General features: G+C 37.8%; 1 protein-coding gene across 9 annotated transcripts in view; it reads right to left on the reverse strand.

Moving 5' to 3' along the window:
- The window catches only part of MAPK10 (mitogen-activated protein kinase 10), a 299,188-nt gene extending 296,363 nt beyond the window's left edge, over window positions 1-2,825 (reverse strand). For 4 of the 9 annotated variants that reach the window (XM_072810787.1, XM_072810785.1, XM_072810793.1 and 1 more), the window contains exon 1: window positions 2,377-2,825. The gene's annotated coding sequence lies outside the window, so the exon portion shown is untranslated. Of the gene's footprint in view, window positions 1-367; window positions 594-2,376 lie in introns of those variants that run through there. The other 5 variants (XM_072810791.1, XM_072810789.1, XM_072810792.1 and 2 more) reach the window with 3 other exon arrangements.
- Between the last annotated feature and the right edge of the window lie 3,175 nt (window positions 2,826-6,000).

A 6,000-nucleotide genomic window follows, 5' to 3' on the forward strand; every position in this document is an offset into this window, starting at 1 on the left:
ACAAGAAAGCCCCCAATTTGTCTTTATTTTTATCATCAGTATTATAAGACTTTTTCACTAAGATTACATTCAAAGACATAGATTCATTTACATAAAGCCAGAATAAAACTTAAAAAAAAAAAAAAAACCTTTAAATATGGGACGCTTTACCTTTAAACATGGGAGGCTTTTTCACATTAGGCAGATCCCTTTTGCTTATGATATTCCCATAACATATGCTAACAAGGGAAATTGTATGAATTTTCCTGTAACTTAAAAAGATACATTTATTTTATAGCATCCACAATCGAATCTCAGTTCATTCTAACCTTGAAAAACATTGACTACATCCTATGAAACCATTAAATACTAATAGGTGCAGACGTACCAGACAATGACAGCAAAACACACTCGGTCCCTCTGGGATCTGTTCACAAACATCCCCTTCCAGCATGACAAACACACTCCTCCCAACAGCGGATGCTGTTCTGGAGCAAAGCAAGCAGGCAGCAGGAGGTGGCTGATTTTCTCACTGTACATATGATTTCTTACTGCCTCATCATCAAGATTTTTTTTTCCAAACTGCAAAGATTTTGTAACACCAGGAGCCCATCAAATTAAAGCTACTTTACAACAGGAGGGAGTGATGTGCAAATGCAGAAGCATGAAGACTCTTTAATTTCTAAGGTCATACCACCTTTGTCATCTGACTTGCTAGTTCCGGGGTAGGGAAGAGAAAATCCAGTTTGCTCCGTGTAATAAAATCAGCTCTTCCAGTACTTTATGTCAATTAAGAGTGAGATGGAGGTAGGAAAGGGAATACATGCCAGAGGCAGCAAAACTGCTGTATCCAAGCTGTCTCACCCCTGAAATCCAACGGTTTCGAAGTAAAGTCAGAAGCTTGTGAGCTCATTCATGAGTATCACTATCTATATTCACAACATATATGCTCACCAAAGGTAGAAGATTTACAGAAGCCTCTCTGAGAGAAATGATCCTTCCTGCAACCATTTTTACTATGTTGATCACCATTCTGCAAGATCTTCCAGGGTCTGACAACTAGCAGACTAAGGATAGAGGGAGAAATTGGACCTTGAGCTAGCACCACCGAGTGCACTTATTTTCCTTCAATCTGAACTGTGGCCTGTCCCATGACTTAGCCTGCCTCTTTCTGGTTCGTTCATAAAAGTTATCGTCAACACACCAGCAGCATGCAGTGCTGCTGTACAGACACTGTCGGGCTCTGCAGCAAAGACAGCCCATGTAAACAACCTTGTGATCCTTCAGAGCCTACCGCCATGGGATAGGCCATTCTTTATCTATAGCTAAATTGCAGTACCTGGAAGTTATGTGCTAGGAGGTAAAGGCAGAGACAGCCTCCAGATTTAAATGGAGAGGAAAAAAAATCCATATATAATTTTTCCTGAAGTGTCTCAACCTTGATTTACTGGAAGATTTTCCAATAAATCACATTTATTTTGCTGCAGGCACAAATAACACAAATTCTGGTAAGTGTATTGCCATGCTCATTTCTGGTATTTTTTTTTTCTCAGAAGAGCTCTGACATTTCTAGGGGACACAGTATCCCAGCACAGAATATGGGAACTCTGCCATTAAAAAAAAAAAAAAAAAAAAAAAAATGCTGCCTGCTGTGACTAGGAGATCACTTTCTTAAAGGGACCCCTTACCTATGCGACTGCAGTGGCAATGTTTCCTCTAATCTCTAACCTGACCCCGTCCTGTGTTCCTCTCCCCAGCCCAAATTTAGCCTAGATTGATGTCTCTGCAAGAGTAATGTCTTAGTTTTGCAACTAAAATATATAAATACCACTCCCTACTAAAAATAGATAAATCTGTTCCAAAATATTTGTTTAAATTGCATCTCTCAGGAAGTAAACATGAACACACACTTAAAGACACGATTTTTTAGTGTTTGATGGAATCCAGAGCATTTCTTAGATATAGGACTGAGGCCAGCAGTTCTAACAAGCACAGCTGTTCACTGTCTCTCTGTCTCTTTCTGTATCTCTCCCCCCACCCCTCCTTCTTTCCTTCTCTCCCTCTCTCCCCCACTGTTTTTCTCTTCCCTTCTGTAGCTCTGCATTGGTCTAAAAACCCCTGGTCACAATAAGAAAGCTCCCTCCCACCCTCTGCCAACCCTCACTCCCAACAGGAAGGTCTCCACATGCCCAAGAGTCTGGGGAGAGATGCTCCACACAGAAGGAAAGGCTGGTGGCTTCTTGCCTCAGAGGTACTTCACTTCATTAACCTGCTTTCCACCCCATCTCTCCCACTTTTCCCATGCTCGCTCTCCCACCCCGCCAGGAGCAATCAATAGGCATCACCCCACCCTCCAAAAAACAGGTTAGAACCCAGAATGAGCAAAGAGCCACCTACCATTCCGTGCTTGAGAACTACGATCCTGATCCAGCAGTGTTTGCCCCAGAAATCCTCCCTACTTGTTTTTCATTAACCACATTCCAAATTGTAATAAGCAATAGATTCTTTGGAGGGGGAAATTGTTTAAAATTAACGATGGACAGGTGATTTCCAAGAAAGCCCGATCTTAAAGTCACTCAAGCCCCTAGGAATTGAGGGCTGAGGAGAAAAAAGGAAAATTGTAAAAATGAAAAAAGAAAAAAAGGTAAGCATATAACAAGCACCACCCACCCCCATAAAAATAAAAAATAAAAAATAAAAAAAAAAGAAGGGGAGGGTTGTTTTTGTTTTTGTTTTTGTTTTTGAAAAGAAGAAGAGTGGCTTGCTGAATCACCCTCTTTCACTGCCTGGAAACCATTGTGCAGCGTGATGCTGCCTGTACCATTGTGGAACCTACCAGAGGAGACGGACCGAGGGCTTGGGGACTGGGGTTGCTATGGCAACCGAAAGGAGCACACATGACGTCAAAGCCCAGAGAGGTCTAGGGAGGGGGATGAGGGGGAAAGGGAAAGAGGAAAAAGTCTATGTGCGGCTACAGCTACTGTGCTTGCCCCTGAAATAGGACCAGGCAAAACGGGAAGGAAAAGGGCTCGTTGGCAGCCGCGCTCGGGCCCTGCGACCTCTGCAGCCAAACCAGCTCCGCGCGGCCTGGCCCTGCGCACGGCTGCACGCCGGGGCTGGGGAGCAAGCCCCTGCAGACCAAAGCACCCCAGGACAGTCGATCTCTGCTTTTCAACTAGCTCAGCTTTTTGCAAACTTGTAGTCTCTCTAAATGGCAAAACAAACAAGGATGGTAATAACCTCAGCAGGGAAGAGCGCATTTATTGGAGTCCCAGCCGGACCCCAGGGGTCATCTGCACAGCACTATTCCTCTTCCCCGTTTCCTTGGTTTTCATTAAAAAATCATAAATAAATACCCACTACACCAAACTCAACAAGCTGAGTTAGACTGCAGTTAGAATGTGAGGAAGAAAAGAATACTGTTAATCCGAGTTAACAAACCAGGGGTTCTTTTTCTTTTTTAAGTGCACGTAATTTCTGGAAAACTAATGCAAACAGTATAATTAGTATTTGAGGTAAGTATCTCTATTTTATCAAAGTAATTTGCCCTGCTTCTGACTGTTACAAGTCTCCGTACAGTTTTAGCATCTACAAGTAATACTCTCTTAGAATGAGAGCAGTTAACCATTTCCACTATTTTAAAAAGTTACCATATTTTAAAATATTTTCTTTTTAAAATATTCTCTTTACATAAGGAAAATTTTCAGTTCACCTTTGGCCTAACCAATTTGGAGTTCTCAAGTTATATTATCTAACCAAATTCCTTTTTTGCTTAAACAACTTTGTGGTGGTTTTCTATTGAAACTAAGTAATAATGCTCAGTTTTATACCATTGCGCATTGTTTTAAAACTGGCATATTTACATAAATAAGGAGCTTCTTCCATGTGTTAACAGAAAAGACGTATCTTTCAGATATAAACCAAGCAGCAGTCATAGACACTAAAGCATCATAAAATTGTGTGGGACTACATCAGGTTTTGTTTTCATTGTTCATGTTGCTATTCTTATTTTATTCAAGAGGGAATCTAGAAAAAAAAAAGTCTTAGATGAGTTTTTCTGCCTTTTTCATCCATTGGACAACACAAAGTTTTGGATGTCACTTTAATTTCAAGTTCAATAGGAGTCAGTTGATTATTAACTGTTAGTCTTGGAAATGGGTCTACCTACAAGAAAACTATATCTCAAGGAAAAATATATATTGTCTAGCCAAACAATTTTATGGTACAATATAATTAGCATTCAGGCTTTCAAGTTATTGTATTCTAAGCTTTGATAACAAAAGTCAATTTTCAATAACGATATCAACAAAGAAAAAACGAACATAACTCTTAGCTCACATTCCAAACACAAAAAATTAGAGATAAATTATACACTGATATATAAAAGCTAAAATTTGTAAAGCTATTAGAATAAAATATATCTTCCAGAAGAAAATAACTTTCTGATGTTGGAGTAGGCAAAGATTTCTTAGGACACAGAAAGCACCATAATAGAAAAAAAATAGACTTGATCAAAATTAAAAGCTTCCACTTATCCAAGTCACCATTAAGAAAAAGAAAAATACAAGCAACAGCTTAGAAGAAAATAGTCTTGATAAAATCTGAAAATACTCTTGATAGTATTATATGATACTATCAAATTCAAATACAAATTCTAGATTATATAAAAATATCCTACAACCCAATGATAAAAATAAACAATAGTCTCGAGCAGGCACTTGACAAAGGATATTTATAAATGGTTAATAAGTACATTAAAAACTGTTCAGCATCATTAGTCATCAGAGAAATGCAAATTAAAACTGCAGTAAATGGTAATTTACACCCACAAAAATGGCTAAAATTTAAAAAGACTAACAACACTAACTATTGGCTAAAAAAATAGAGAAACCAGAACTCTCCTACATTAATGGTGTGAGTATAAAATGGTAAGACTACTTTGGGAAATGGTTTGGCAGGGTTTTTTTTAATGATAAACATATACCTACAGTATGACTTAGCAATTCTCTTCATAGATAGTCACTCAAGAGAATAGAAACATATTTCCACTAAAAACAAAAACCAAAACCAAACTTGTACATAAAAATGTATGCCAACTTTATTTGTAATTGGTAAAAAAAGAAAAGAAAAAACTGGAAACAACTCAAAGTGTTTCAACAGGAGAATGAATAAGCAAATTATGATATATTCCTATAATAGTATACTATTCAGCAATAAAAAAGAATGACAACTATGAATAGATTAAAACCAACCATTTTTTTCAATTAGGTACTAATTCTTTTTATTTTTAAGATTTTATTTATTTATTCATGAGACACACACAGAGAGAAGCAGAGACATAGGCAGAAAGAGAAGCAGGCTCCCTACGGGGAGCCCGATGTGGGACTCATCCAAGGAAGGACCCTGGGATCACTACCTGAGCTAAAGGCAGATGCTCAACCATTGAGTCATCCAGGCGCCCCAGGTACTAATTCTTGACGGTACAATTTACAAAGAAAAATAGATTCCAACACTGCTTTTAGATTTAAAGGTTGATTTTACTATTTAGAGCTTTAATTCCCAACCTACTCATTTCAGTAATATTTAGATGATCAAATGGTCTTTTAAATCTATTCTATACACTATAAGAAAATTTCCTCAAATAAGATAATTTAATATAAGTTGGCTTTTTAAAAAATCAACGCTAAATAAATCCCCTTTCTGACTGGATAAAATAAAAACTATTTACTTAGTGTCCTCAATAAGATGATCCTAACGTAAACTTCCATTGCAATTCCTCAACCCAACACAATCTGTTTTAGAGCCTCCCTTCCTCCCCAAAATACAATTTTAATCAAAGACAGAAAAAGAAAAACAATAGATACCTATTGACACCATTGTATTTGGCAGGCACTCTATTTATGCATAGTTGTACCCACCACATAAACTCCCATGAAAGTATCTCTTCCCTTTCATTTAGTGTTTACCAAACTATATGTTGTATTACTCTAATTTTATAACTATACAATATCCTACCTCAAA

Source organism: Canis lupus, chromosome 33 (assembly GCF_048164855.1).
Source record: "Canis lupus baileyi chromosome 33, mCanLup2.hap1, whole genome shotgun sequence".
Taxonomy (NCBI): Eukaryota; Metazoa; Chordata; class Mammalia; order Carnivora; family Canidae; genus Canis; species Canis lupus.